Below are 16305 nucleotides of genomic sequence, written 5' to 3'. Positions count from 1 at the left end.
GTGGTCAACTAAAATCTCTATTGCTCTGCTGACTGTCCTCGTTCGTGTATTTTTCAAACTCTAAATATATTTTTCTCTAACAGTTTTTTTAACTACTCATACCCATTCACTTTGATAACACAAAATTACTTCAATATTCAATGTTTAACAATCAAATTATTTGCATTCGGAATAACCATTCTCGATTGTCCACTTAGCAACAAAACTCGTTGGAATAGCACCTTCGCAACAGTATGGTCTACATAGGGTGTGGCAATGGTATCATAGTTGTACTGGTATATGTGTAAAACTGCTATGATTTTATTTACAGCACCGTTGCTAGGAAAGGTACTACGTCATATCAATGTTTTAGTTTTATTTTTTCGCATCGCTGTAGTGTAGTGATAATAAAATTCGGATATTTAGCTGTGACAATTAAGATATTTTGGAATACCCAGATGTGCAGTCTCTTGCTGTGGCATTTCTGCATATCGTGCTGCAAAAAAAAGTTTGCGTTGTTTCCCGAAGGAACTATACCAGACATTCTGCGCCATTAAAATAGATATGAAATGTATTTTAAGTACATTCCCAGTAGCATGATTTTAAAAATGCGCGAATATGCTAGAAAAAACAGGTATGTGCTAACAAAATATGCCAGAATACCGCTCCTTTAAAACAGAATAATTCTAGCTCGCCCATCTACTCGAATACATTCGTAGGAAAAACCATCTGACCGACCAACGTGAAACGCGAAACGTTAAAAAAGATAGTACGAGAAATACCAAAGAACCTGAGAAGTTTTGGTTCAAATTGAATGCCCCATGTTTCTACGATATTAAGTGGATCGGTAAACAGTGGATCGTTGCAGTCCTTTGGACAGGTAACGTCTTTGACGGTAATCGATTCAGCTGATACTGCTGTGGCATGAAAAAATTATACCAAAGGTAGAAGCAAAACGAATAAAAGAGATTTGCCATTTCATTAATCAATAAACTATTATAATGCCATCATCTTTTTAGATTTTTTAACCTTAAAGATATCCGAAAATAATATGTAACATGAAAAAAATAAAAACGATATTGCATTTAGAGTACAGTATTCATCGCAAAAAGCAGCTAATTTGTATCAAAATTCAAATAAAATTAGGAAAGCGTGAACAGTGCTTTTCCCTAGTCCATTCAGAAAATGAATTTATGAAAATTATTTGTAAAATAAGCATAAACATTATAACATGTGAATTATCTCCATAAGAGAGAGTAAAACCATTTGCGGTATGACGTCACAGCTGTTCTTTCAGCCGTTGCTTCGATTGTTCGACATGCCAACACAATCTAACATACACTTCCTCCACACCCTATATAAACCATACTGCCTTCGCAATGCTGAAGTCGCTATTGACGCAGAAACCATTTTTCGGTTTGATCAAAAAAACTTATCCAGAAATTGGTAAGAGATATGAAGTTCGATTAGGCTGCGTTTTGATATCAACATACCAAAGTTTAATATGTTTTGTTTTTGTTACACATTTAATTTCAGATTTCACTACGCACTGGAAGTTTATAGAGAAATTTTGTGAAGCATTTGATGCACCATTTGTGCTCACACTCCAATTGCAAAAATATCACGTAGCTCTGAGTGAATTTTATGCTTGTTGGCTCTTATGCCAGGCTTAACTAACAAAATTGGTTAATAACTCACTGGCCCAAAAACTTTTAAAAGCATTTCGACGACGTTTGGAAAAGATAACCGCTAGCATGCAGTTTAAAGCGTGTTTATATTTGGATCCTCGTTTCAATTTTCTAGGATCAAAAAGAATTTCTTCATTGGATAAAGAACTCATTCTAGTGAGTATGATATATATATAGAGCCACATTTGATGAAAAACTATTCTACGCATATGTTCCAATTATATACTCACAGTTATTCAACTTTCGAATTTCTTGAATACTCTTCTTTGAAGCGGCTTTACCTAGAAACGTAATACACTTAGAACAATTCTGTTGGTTTTATTGGAAAACTGAGAAAATTTCGTATTGGGTACAGCAATTACATGTCTAAATAAATGTAAATAGTATCATTTCGAGAGCGAACATGTTCAAGAGTTGTACTGCTTTAAATGTATGTAAATGTTATCTCACAAAATAAAGTGTGTTACTGTTTTTTTCACTCAAATTGAACGTGTTTTATGCTGCTCTACGCTTTGTTCTTTGACACCAACAGTTTCCGAGTGAATACAATTTTAATGTAGAATGACTGATGGTTTGATTGCCAGTTTTATATTGGTGCCGCCTCCCCAAAAAATACTTATTTTTTCTTTATATATAACATACTATATTGAAATTGTTATATTAACAACGCTATGTTGTGAGAAAACATTAAAATGCGTTCAAAATAGTGCTTCTTTCGAACATTTTTCCTTCAAAATTTGGTTTCTCACATTTATTTGGACTTGGATAGGATGGTTATAGTAGAGTTTATTTCAGTTTTCAAATAGAGTCAATAGAGTTGTTCTAAGTGGTAAACATATGATGTGTGAGAGCCACTTGAGGGAAAAGTATTCAAGAAACTTGTGAGTCGAATAACTCTGAGTACATTCACATAAGAACATATGCGTAGACAAGTATTTTCATGAAATAAAGCCCTCTAACAGTCTCTGAAATATTCCAAATGATGAATCAAACACGCTTTAAATATATACTTTTTATATATTTACTTTGTTTCTTTTCAGGAATTTCTTATAAAAATACATCGATGTGTTGATGGAGTGGTCGATGAGTTCACCACACTTGACACTGAAGATGAACTAGAAAAAATTCTATCGGATTTTTTCAACGAAGATCCGACACGAACGTGACAAACAATTTTTTTTTTTATTCTTGCTTATTTTCCGTCGGTCTAGTTCCGCCACTGTTGTGGCCAATCACCAACGCCCAGGGAGGCGACTCCACACCCAGGACCCTAACTCACTACCCGTTTATTAACGGACCGGCGCCAACGGCTTTACTTCCTCATGCGATGGAAGACGTGATCCCAGAGATTTTTCGCCTCAGAAAATCTCCCTGTGTCGGCTAGGATTGAATCTAGACCAGTTGGGTTGGTTGTGAGTGGATCACGCCACCAAACAATTTGTCCTTTATTCAAAAACTTATAAAATTAGAAATGAGAAATAAGATATCAATTATCGATACTATAAATTCAGGACCATCTGAAAGTAAGGACAAACAAAACCACTTCGATCTACTTAAATACTGGGAAGTTCAAAAATATACCAACCCAGATCTCTACAAAATTGCGATGATCGTTTTATCAAGCTCAGCTACACAAGTTTCCGTAGAACGCAGTTTCAGTGCTCTGAAACTGATGCTTTCGGATAGAAGGATGAATTTGTCAGCCGAATCAGTGGCCAATTCGCTTTTGCTGAAGCTTAACCCGGACCTTCTGCCTCAAATAACACAAGCATTTATACTAGTATGAAGTATTAAACACCATTCTTAACTTTCAAACCTATTTATCCAAAATTTTACTTTTATTAAAATAACAAAAATCCTACATCAAATTTGATTACAGTTAGACCAACACAATCTAATATGTGATTTATTCACTCAAAGGTACTTAAATATGTTGCACAATGGTTTTTCATACAATAGCCCTTAACATATTTACAACTATGAGCCATTATCAGTGGCTTAAAAAAACGGTGGTTTTCCTCATTTTGTTTAAGGTTAAAAAAGCCGCACAAAGAAATATTTTGTTGCGTTCATATGAAGTTTTGTTCAAATATGAAAAAAATCTGTTTGAAGAAATAAAACACTGTCAACTCGAGCAGCGGATACAATCTTGGCTTTTTTTTTTAATCTGTAACACATATATAAAATTTTTTCATGCTCGTAAGAGTCTTCCAGAAATATTTATTATACCAAATGTTATAGAATAATTGAAATTTCTTTTGATCACTGTGATTTAATTCTTCCTTCGAGTCATTTTTTCATTCGAGTTTTGAGTTACGCTGGACGAAGATTCAAACACAGCTTCGCTGTCTTTAACACCTTTAGCTGAAAATGTTTCCTCACAGACCGCTTTCAATTGGGAGTTATTTAAAAAAAAATTAACTCTATGTCACTGTGTGTTTCAGCGAAATTTGTTACTAATGCAGAGTTTGGAACCTTTGGAGACGCGTTGACAAATTATGAATAGTACTATCTGACCATAAGCCCCACCACGAATCAATACTGTATCTCACACAGTTCGCAGCTGAAAGCAATCTAGCAAATCATGTTGATACAAAATTTGACTCGCGAATGATTCTTTCGAAAACAATAGCTTGATCCAAACGATCCGAAATGAACTTGGATACGAGAAGTTGTTAATTAGTTTCCATCGTTCCAAACTCTTGTTGATGATATGCGGAGAATGAATGAAAAACAATCTTTTTGGTTCATTGGAAAAACTTGTAGGTACCTAGATTTATTTTAGTGAGTGATATTTTCCATGCTTGATCACAACTATGAATTTGTATTACTCCAGATGATCTTGTATGTAGTTTTTCGACGATATGGTATTATGTCTTCAGAATGGCAACTCTCGGCTCGGATAGAACAAGTTATTTTTGCCTGGCTGAGAAAGGTCGGTAGAGCATCTTCTAGATCCCGAAACTAAGATAGTTGCAGAAATGAAAGATAATTGCAACTATCTTTTTTTCATTATATCACTGCCAAACAGTGGAATCTAGGAAAAGGTTTCCACACACACATCATCTTGTTCTGAGTTTTAAAGGTGAGCCGGTGATTGCTTCAATGCTGCAAAATAAAAATGATAGATTGGTGTCAACTAGAGGGTGTCCCACATAAAATTGCAAAACGCCGTAGAAAATTTCCTAGTTGACCGATCCTTCTCAAACTTTCAGACAATCAAATATAACCTATCAATGAGCTTTTGGCATAATTATTCCCTTCAACTTCAATGTCATAACCGTACGCTCGCACCTTACGCCTAACTCCACTCATTAAGTTTTGAACAACATCTGACTGCAGCTTTGTCTGTACGAAAATCCGCTTTTTCTTCATGTCATCCTCAGATTTGACCTCTATGGATTACTTTGGTAGTACCTGCTTCATAATAGCCCAGTAATTTTCGAAAGCCCTTAGTTTAGGTGTGTAGGGGAGGGGGGGTTATGTCCTTGGGTACCGAAGTGACTTCGTTGGCTTCGTACTCTGGAGTGGTACGATTTGATTGGTATGATTTGAATAGTTACACAAAGCTAGATCTGGCCAGAAGATCGTAGGTACGAGGGACCTACGATGGATGTTACTTCAACAGAGGAAGCAATTACTTCTGTAGACAGTTCTCAAGGACTAGATCTCCTCAAAGTAGATCTCCTAGTTTACAGTCCCGGTAGTCACGAACGGCGCACACCTTTTGCCATATGAGCAGATCGCTTGCCAAATCAGGTATTCCTTGATAAACTTTGCCAGTCACTGCTTCCCTGTTTCCTCCGTAACATCAAACTTGTACTGGGTAGTGAAGAACAGTAGCTCCGGAAACTGCTTGAAGTCCGCCTTGACGTAGGTTTCATCATCCATGATGAGACAATTAGACTTCGTAAGGGACAGGAAGTGCAGTTTCCGGTCCCGTCCGTATTTTGCCGTTTGTCACCGTCTAATCACTAATTGAACATCCATTCTGAACGCGTTTCTTCTCCCATTTGATGCTCAGAGTTTCATAGTAACTTTTAATCACACGACTCATCGTTGACTGCACGATTCCGAGTTGTTTTTCGATGTCTCGATGAGAGCGTTGATGATCCCAATTCGGTTACGCAAAATCAATTTGCGACGTTGCTTTTCGGGTATTTTCCAAGTTTTCAAATAATTTTTTTTTTCAAATAACTGACAGCGATAAAAATACAGTGTTAACATTACACTCCAAACTACGTCTATCCATATTTTCAAGACAAAATATCCAATGGAAAATTTTCTACTGTGTTCTTCCCGCGATGCGATTTAAAGTTTACATAAAAAAAAACAAGAATTGCCGTTACTTGATGGGATTACATGGGTTTCACGAACTGACGAAACTACCCATTCAACATCATTCGTAGTAACCTTTGAGTCAGCAGAAAAAAATTTACAGCTCTATCAGTCGAACTCTTACCGTGATGGCGAAAATAGTGAAGTTACTCCGTTCGAAAATGTTCGAAAAAACCCCGGTTCCGGACGGCCGACGACCCTGAACAACAATAACTTTCAAAGAAAGCTTTCAAAGAACGCTGCGCTTGGCCGGCAGGTAGGTGCAACCGATTAAACAGTGAACAAGTACCTAGCGAACGTGGACATACATGTCAGAAAGTGACAGTCCCGTCCACCGATCTCGAAGCTGCAGGCAATAACACAGTGGCAGCGACTGAATAAGATAGTCAATTCGATTTTCCCGGCTAATCGTGCGGTGGAACTGGTAGAATTGGTCGACCTGTCTCACTTTGGATGGCAGCGACTGACAGGGCACTTCGTATTTTGTTCTCCCCACGAAGGAAGTGAGCTCCGAAGTGAAGTTCAATTCCCACACCAAGAAGGTGCTGCTGTGGTTGACAGTCAGAGAGAAAGGCCGCTCTGCTTTCGCTCCGGACTGGCAGTTAACGAGGAAATTCATAGTTCGAAGTGCCTGTCGGAAGTTGCATTGTTCATCAGGAAATACCATAAGGCAAAGACGCGGTGTTCTGGCCAGATTTGGTGTCGTCCTACTACTCGAAGCGATCGTTGGAGAAGATGGAGCGGCTCAATATCGATGTGGTACCCAAGTTAGGGAGCCCGCGCAACATCCCCAAACTACACCCCATCGAGGATTTTTGGGCAAACCTGAAGCGTTAGATCTACTCCAATAACTTTGTCGCAAAAATTGAGGAGCAATTGATAAATAGACGGAGAAAGAACTCAAAAACATGCCTACACGCATGTTTTCGTCCGCCTTGGCGAATGTTCCGGTGAACTGCTCGTAAGTAATTTAATATTATTACTTTCCATGGAAAATTTATCAAACTCAATTATCTGTCGCAGTTTTTTTAATTACCATCCGAAAAAAGTCCATTTTTTAAGAAAACGTTACTTTATAGTCAATTTGAATAGTGCACAATTGCTGATAACTTTTTCGAACTGAACTAATTAATTAATAGAAAACATAAACCTTCAAATCTTAGCCAATCCAGAAAAAAGTGGAAGAGGTTGTTTATACGAAACGACCGCAAGGTTAACGTAGAATAACGACAGCCTGTCTTATGTCAATAATTGTTTGCAATAGCTTTGGAAATACACTCGATTAGGGTTAATCATTTTAATGGTATGAAGCGATATATTTTTCCGTATTTGTTTCGTATATTATTTTTGCTTTAAAAATAAACGGAATCCGTTGGAAACTTGCTGAGTTCAGAACTTTTGAAAGTGGGCAATATTCGTGACGCTCTCGATGCTTTCGGTTTTACAGTTTGTACCCCTATATATGTTGCCGTAAGACATAGTTCTACGTCGAAAACGCACTAATCGATGTGCTCAAGTCGACTCTGTTGAAAGAAACATAAAAAAAATTCGTATAATCAATTCATAAATGTTTGATATTAGTTGTATTTACCAGACAATTAAACTGTGCAGTAACAGTTAATAATTTCAGCCTTGTTAAATGTTTAAAATAAACAAAGCAGAAAGAATTTTAATTTTCCGAAGTTATCGTTCCGAAGCTCTTCCAAATATGAATATGAAGATTGTTTGTATTTCATGATACTGTAAGAAGACAGAGTTTAACCGGAGAAAGGCCGGAATCCTCAATCGGCAAAGATGCCCCTTCTGTAAATTGTTACGAACCATGAGTATGATCGAGATGCTGTAAGAAGTGACTGGTTTGTAATGATGAAAACTTAGTAAATTGACATTTACGGATTTGTTTCGCATATACCGCTTGTGATGCACAGTGTTAATGAATCGTAATATACATCACACTGCTGCGCAATTGCAGCAGCATCAAACTGCAATCAAAGTTGCAATTTAGTAATAACCATTCATTATGCTCTTCCAAATATATTTAGCAGCCTTGAAAAAGACTGGTTGCTGCAGTTGCAAATTTCATTCAATTATCGCATAAACGCTTCATGGTCCAGATAGCACGCGATATCCGCTCTGACAAAGATTTTTTACGCACGTAGTGGAATGAGATAACTGGAAAAATTATTTCCAGTTATATCATTCTACTACGTTCGTAAAAAAGAGGACGGGCTACGCTGCTCACCGTTTGTCGGTATATAAGCGAAATTTGAGCGCGAAAGCGCATTATTTTACCGTCAACTGTGTACCTGGCAACAAATGTATCACCATTGAGATGGCACCAGAGGCAAGCGACAAAGGAGCCAGGAAATTCGTCACAACAGGTCGTACCTCGTTGTAAGGAGAAACATTTTCGGTTGCTTCCTGGTTGGCGGATTACAACAAACGTTCCTCTTTTACCGCAAGGTTCAGACCGCCGTACGTTTGCTGCTCCAAGTAAATTGTTACATTCCTCTTGTCAACCTGTTGTTGCCTTATGAAGGCAACAATATAACATGTATCGTGTGTTGCACGGCTTGAAGGAAGAAGATGTTTCCGTTCTCGTAACAACCGTCTTCTTTAAGACGTTACATATTTGTTAATGAAGTGTTATGAATTTTCTAAAACGGACTCAGCGCCGTGAGCAGAACTGGCTGAACTTTTCTGTTTGGAATCGGATTTGTTTCGCATATACCGCTTGTGATGCACAGTGCTAGTGAATCGTAATATACTTCACACTGCTGGGCAATTGCAGCAGCATCAAACTGTAATCAAAGTTGTAATTTAGTAATAACCATTCATTATGCTCTTCCAAATATATTTAGCAGCCTTGAAAAAGACTAGTTGCTGTAGTTGCAAATTTCGTTCAATTATCGCATAAATGCTTCATGGTCCAGATAGCGCGCAATATCCGCTCTGACATAGATTTTTAGCACGTTGTGGATTGGGATAACTGAAAAAATAGATATGACTAAAGTCGCATGGAAGCAGATCGTGCATGTTTTATGCTGCCGACGGTAGACATGAGTATGAAGGTGGAAATTGTGATGTCGAAATATAACCGTTTTGTTTTAAGACGCAATAGCGTAAGTGCTGCATTTCTGTTATCTGCTGCCATCCAGCAGTCCGTGTGGTATCGGCACAATCATGGAATGAATTATACATAAAACACAAAGCGCGCATTATTAGTCAACTAGGTATATTCTGTCGACCTTGTTAGGGAAAGAAGCATTGTGCGACCAATCAGAGGTCGACATTTGCGTTTCGACAAGGCTTGACAATTTTCAATAGTACAACAGTTCGAACAATCTGATTACAGCTTTCTCCATTTGGACGGGTGCTTGGTTGATTTTCCAATCGCTTACTGCAAAAATGACGAAAATCGGTTGGAAACAGACTGAGCTTAAAACTTTTGAAAATGGACAATTTTTGTGACGCTCTCGATGTTTTTGGTTTTTGAAATTGGATCCCTGTAATGAAACTGGCCCCCTGTGTATGTTGCCGTAGTACGTAATTCTACGTCAAAATAACGATTGGCGTAATTACGAAACTTCTCGCTGAACAAAGAATGCTTAAAACAGTAATGAACTTATGGTTTGATGCTGGCGAGCAGTCGAGTTTATTCCATTACACACACCATCAGTGTCTTGCACCAATACTGACACTGTTAATGACTGTGTGTGAATGATGTCTCTTAACGTTAACCTTGTGGTCGTGTCTTATAGACAACCTCTTCAACTATTTGCGAAAAAAATATGAAAAAGCGAATGGTGAGAGAATGAATAATGCATAAAAGTGACATATTTCCTCGTCATAGTAACACTAGAGTGCTTGTATATTACTAAAGTATCGCCAAGTCTTCCAAGGTAACGCTGGTTCACTTTTAACACTGAATATTCTTTCTCACCGAGTTTATTAGGTTGTTTGCTCGGTTGAAATTACACTGACAGATGATTTTATTTCAATATTGACAGTTGTCAACACTTTAGTAACATACAGCCACTCTAGGTAACACCTAAGCCAAGATGCGCTGTTATTCTTCTTTTCGTTAACATTTTTTGAAACGTTCCGCAAGGTTGTTGCCAGGTAAATTATTTTTGAAAACTTTCACTATAAAGTGACAATGTATGTGATTTTTTCGAGGATGTTAATAATGAACACGGGCTGAGGATGTGATATAGACATAGAAAAAAATTTCCTAGTCCAGACGGGATCCCGCAATCTCCGATGTCTCCGGCATGGTGTTTTGGCCAATAAAACTACTGGGAGAGGTAGTTTCCCCTAAGGCCAATATCGATCACACTGCTCTTGTTTGTACTGGCTAGAAAGCCTTAAAATATTTTGCAAGCGGGAGGTAGGGTAAGGAACGGCTTAAGCAGTGGTGCCTATTTCAGTCGAAGAAAACAAGCCTCAAACTCCTGAATTTTGATCGATATCGACAATTTCAATGATGGAAATGAAAACTTTGATTGTCTAGCAGAGAAATCAGGAATACCGTTAATCACAAAGAAATCTGTCCACAAACAATAATCGAAACAAATCGACCTATATTGCAGCCATTCAGGAGCCACTTCGGGTACTTAAAAAAACGTCTGCAAAACAGATGGAAACTGCTTGAAATAGGTTCAAAGTGATTGGAATAGTATCCCTCGATAGGTACAGTGAGGGGCAAAATAGAGTGCCCACTTTATTTTTTTTTCATTTCTTTTATTTTTCTGGTTCAAATTAAACGAAAACACATCGTAATCATTCCTAAAATCTCTCTCATAATGTTCTTTTTTAATATTTTTAATTTTGTTCTGATAAAAAAAAAGTTTTTCTTATAGAACAAAAACAGTTTTTATTCCCAAAAAAAAAACAGTGACAAAATAAAGTGCCCACTCTTAACATCGATAAAATTTCGATAAGTTTCCATCGTGAGACCCCTTGATTTTGTTTGTTATGAGTATTTTGACGTTTCACAAACAACTGGCTTGGCTCTAAAGCATTTGTAATCGTGTCTGCCTTCGAAAAAGTTGTAAAATATGGAGAACGTAGTAATTTCCCGTACGATCCCGTTGTGCATCCGGAAACTGGTTGTTGGCGATGTCAATAACGGCCAATCGCACCGGGAGGTGGCCAAGCACTACAAAATCAGCAAGGCAGCGGTCGGAAAAATCTTGAAGAAGATGAAAACGTTCGGATCGGTGGTGGATCGCCCAGGAAGGGGACGAAAACGCAAGACAGATGCCAGAACGGACAAGAAAATCATTCGTGAGGTAAAGAAAAACTCAAATGTTACGATCCGGCAGATACAGGAAAAGCTCCAACTTTCGGTTTCGCGTCGTACTGTCCGTCGCCGCATCCAAGCGCAGGGGTTCCAAAGCAAGATGGCAGTGAGAAGGCCTTTCATCAGCAAGGCGAATAAGGCTAAGCGTCTCAAGTTCGCCAAGGAGCACGCCGATAAGCCGCTGCAATACTGGAAAACTGTGTTGTGGACCGACGAATCCAAATTCGAGCTGTTCAATCGGAAGCAGCGAGATCGTGTGTGACGCAAGTCGGCTGAGGAGTTCCAAGACCGCCATATTCAAGGAACAGTCAAGCACGGAGGAGGCAACGTGATGGTGTGGGGTGGGGTGGGCAGTTTGGAGAAAATATACGGAATCATGACAGCTGAGTCGTATTGCAATATCCTGCGGGAAAATCTCGATGTATATCTCATCAAGACGGGCCTCGAGGAGCGTTTCGTTTTCCAGCAGGATAACGATCCGAAGCATACGGCCAAACTGACGAAGTCATTTTTTCGTTCCTGTCGCATCAAACCCCTTGAATGGCCCCCACAAAGTCTTGATCTGAACCCCATCGAAAATCTGTGGGCCATCCTTGATGCTCGGATCGATAAAACTGGTGTAACTAATAAAAAAAACAATTTTGAAACCCTGGAACGCGCGTGGGAAGAACTCGACCCACAACACTTGAAAAACCTTGTAGAAAGTATGCCGAAGCGCTTACAGGAGGTGTTGAAGGCTAAAGGAGGCCATACACACTATTAAATTGTTGTTGTTTGCCTTCAGTTTGGCTTATTTGAAACTATATTTATCTGGGCACTTTATTTTGTCCCTGTTTATTTAAGTATCCCAAACTGTTTTTTTTTTTTTCTATTAGAAAAACTATTTTTGTTACCAGAGCAATATTAACTAAACTTGAAAAGAACATAATAAATAAGATTTTAAAAATGATTACGATGTGGTTTCGTTTAATTTTAACCAGAAAAATGAACGAAAAGAAAAAAATAATCAAGTGGGCACTTTATTTTGCCCCTCACTGTAACTTTAATTGATTATTGTTAAAGTTTGCTAACTTAGTGTCACAATCTGAAAACAAGTTCTGACAGAGAAAAAGATAGAGAACAGATTGATATACTTTTGTTTGAGCTTCACCCAACACATTTCGAATATTTCGTCTCAATACACCTCCCAGCTGGTCTCGAAGTACGATGCTGGCCTAACAAGTCAGTCGTCGTAGGTTCGAGTCTCGGCTCGGGAGAGAGTGAGTGTCAGTAGGATCGTAGCGCTAGCCCCGCAATTGTCCTGTACACTAAACAGTCTGTGTATAACAAACAGAAAGTCAAGTTACGAATTTGGAATGTAGCACCAAGGCTTTGCTTTACACAGGCGGTTCCTAAAGCTGCTTAGAATATGTTCCCTACCCTATTTCTAATCCGAAAACTTATGCAACACATCAAAAACAAATTCAATCGATGGAGATTAAAAGCAAGGATTTTAATTGTCGAATTAATTCTCAATTTACACAAAATAATCATCACAATTAAAAATAAATAATATTTTTAAGCTTAAATTTCGTTTGTTCTTCTTGTAATTCACCACAAAAATTTCATTGCAGGTTTTCGTTGAATACTCATAGAATACACTAAGGTCGCTTTTTACGCGTTTTTTTTACGCGGATGCCGGAATTTACGCGGTTTTTTTACGCGGTTTATTTTTACGCGGCACGTATCCCCCGCGTAAAAAGCGACTTTAGTGTACTAGTTTTTGGTTAGGTATTCTACCAAAGGTATTCTACGTAGAAAACTCGTCGAAAACTACATGAGGTTTTCTACATGACATCCCGGTCATAGTACAAAAAATGTATTTAGTTCATGAAGTAACTTTCACTAGTCAAAGTAAAAATTACTAATATAAAACCAAAATTAATCCACCTAGCGGTCATACCCAGCCTTTCTCATTCAAACTTATTGTTTGTAAAAATAGATTTACATGAACGCTTCAATCCAATGAATGTATATTCACTCTTAAGGTTCTAAAAAATTGATGTTGTAATCTATACATATAAAAATGCAGTCCAATCTGTCTGTCTGTCTGGCTGTCTGATTCATATAGGCTCGAAAACTACCAAACCGATCGACGTGAAAATTTGTATGTAGGGGCCGATAAAGATTCCTATGATAGTTTGAGACCCCTCCTTCTTCAGGAAGGGAGGGGTCCATACAAATGAAACACAAATTTCTGCACATCTCGAGAACTAATCAACTAAATGGAACCAAATTTGTCAGGTAAATGTTTTTAGTGGTAAAAAATATGTCCATAATGTTTTGACACCCCTCCGTTTTTGGAAGGGAGGGGTGCCATACAAATGAAACACAGATTTCTGCACATCCTGAGAACTGAATGGAACCAAATTTGGCAGGTGAATATTTTTAGAGGTAACAAATATGTGCATAATGGTTTGACACCCCTCTTTTTTCTATGAGGGAGGGGTCCCATGCAAATGAAACACAATTTTTGCACAGCTCAAGAGCCAATCAAGAAAATACAGCCAAATTTGGTATGAGAATGTTTTTAGAGGTAACAGATATGTCCATAATGGTTCGACACCCCTCTCTCTTCTGGAAGCACATGTTTCTGTACAAATTTCTGCACATCTCGCGAACTAAATACCTCCCAAAATGGGTATTTTCGGTGTCATATTGATGCCAAATCTGCTGAAAATGACCGAATACCACCCAATATGAATACATTCAGAATTAAGGCGATGTACAGAAGCCAACAGCCGAGGATGTTGTCATTTCGATAAAACCAATCATTTCAAACGATTTGTTATTTGACTTTGATCATATCCTATGGCCGATTCGTCGTGCATTTGCAGACTTTAAACACATCGCAAGGAATCAATGCATTTGGAACTTTCAAATAGTACAACGCCACATATAAATTATGTTGTGGCCACATATATCGATCAAAGCGAGTATAGTTTCAAATAGTCTTTGAATTTCTTTTCTTTCCATAACATTTGAGCCACATATCAAATTGTTATGAAGTTTGTTATTTGTAAGTTTGAGAGATGACTGGTTCGTATGACACTAGTTATGTTCAAATAAGACATGTAATCTTTGAAATAATAGACTTTCGTTGTTTTATTAACAATTTAATACATAACGGTGGCTTAAGTTCAATTATAATCAAATGAAATGGGAACGTATAGGGCAGCCAAACTTTGAAACCACGTGTTCATTCTTAACTCAGCAGTTAACCCTTAACTAGCCCGCTCATCTGATAATAACATTGATCAAATCGGTTGTGTAGTTTCTGAGATAATGAAGTTTCGCGATTTTCACATTTCGGCACTTTACAGATGAAGTTACAGTCCGATTACAGTAAAATTCAATACGGTGTTACGAGGCAGCTAGACTTATTAGTTGACACTAATTTTGTAGAAATCGGGTCAGTTATCACTGAGAAAAGTGAGTTAGTTCAAGTAGTCGTCGGAATATGTTCCTTTTCATAGCTGGTTTTCACATTTTTAAACATAACAGGCAAAGTAATAGTCTGATTGCAAAACAAATCAATAGGGTCTTATGGGGCAACTAGACCTTCCATTTGAAACTTATTTTATGAAAATCAGTTCAGCCATCTTTGAGATTAAGTAGTGAGATTAAGTAGTCTTCAAAACACGTTTCTTGTTATAACTTTTGAACCACAAGTTCATCTTTATGAAATTCAAAAGTTAAGGGTATTTCAGGTAGCCCGTTCATTTGAAATCAATTTTGTTCAAATCAGTTGTGTAGTTTTCGAGATAATGATGTTTCATGATTTTTACCTTTTGATACATAACCTCTAAACTAAACATCCGATTACAATGAAATTTAATAGCGTCTTATGGGGCAACAAGACCTTTCATTTGCAATCAATTTCATGAAAATCGGTCCAGCCATCTCTGAGAAAAGTGAGTGAGAATAAAAATCTGATCATACACACACACATACACACACACACATACACACACACACACATACACACACGCACACATATACAGAAAATGCTCAGCTCGTCGAGCTGAGTCGAGTGATATATGCCATATATGCACTTTTATACTTTCGGTTTTGCAAGTGATTGCTATACCTTTCTAGGAGAAAGGCAAAACGCATGTATTGTTGAGAGAAAAATATTAATACACAGAACTCTTTTTCGAGCGGAGGATACGTAATGCGTAGAAAAACCGCAGAAACTCCGAAATCTGCGTAAAAATACTTCATTTGCTAAAGGTTTTCAATCATTTCTGCTAAATATTTTCGCAAAAGAATCAACGGCAGTATTACTTCCAGCTGCGAATCGAGTTGAATATCTAGAAAATATATAAAAAGGTTGGGCCAAATCAGTGAATATACAGTAACTGGATTGAGTAAACTTATCGGACACTCTAAATAAACGATTCGAAAATGAAAAACCATTGAAAACACGCCGCGTAAAACTATTTTCCTGGGAAATCTGCGTAAAAACCCGTATAGATTCCGAAATCCTTCTGCAAACCCCCACAGGTACATAGTTACGACAAAAATATCGCCGACCGCACGGAACCAAGCTTAGGTGCCTTAAAATATTTTGTATAATCGTTGATAAACATATAAATAGCTAAATTTTGGGTCTTTAAAAAAAAGATTAGTATGATTAATATGATAGTCTCGCGCCCAAGTGCCTCATGTTCGTATGCAACGTGACGTTTGTACCGTGTCCGTATTTAAGCAAAAAAAAATGTAGCTTTGTTACATAATTCTTTTTTATTCTTCCTTTTTTTAAGTACAGGTAAGTTCCGTTTTTGGCAGCACGCTCCTCGATTTTCAGTTGCCAAAAATGGAACAGTGTCAAAAACAGAACATTTTTTTCTGCGAATTTTTTGCTTTTTATCATTTTGAATATTGGTAAACCAAATTTAACAAGGGATTAGTCCCATATATTCTTCTTCTTCTTGTCCTATTGCCATTGGGTAT

General features: G+C 37.6%; 1 long non-coding RNA gene across 1 annotated transcript; it reads left to right on the top strand.

The window, feature by feature from the left end:
* The first annotated feature begins 487 nt into the window (after positions 1-487).
* LOC129725747 (uncharacterized) lies at positions 488-989 on the top strand. The gene is made up of 2 exons (XR_008728164.1): positions 488-613; positions 670-989. It is a non-coding gene; the product is annotated as an uncharacterized LOC129725747 (long non-coding RNA).
* Positions 990-16305: the final 15316 nt, after the last annotated feature.

Source organism: Wyeomyia smithii, chromosome 2 (genome assembly GCF_029784165.1).
Source record: "Wyeomyia smithii strain HCP4-BCI-WySm-NY-G18 chromosome 2, ASM2978416v1, whole genome shotgun sequence".
Taxonomy (NCBI): Eukaryota; Metazoa; Arthropoda; class Insecta; order Diptera; family Culicidae; genus Wyeomyia; species Wyeomyia smithii.
This window is presented reverse-complemented; position numbering and strand designations above follow the sequence as displayed.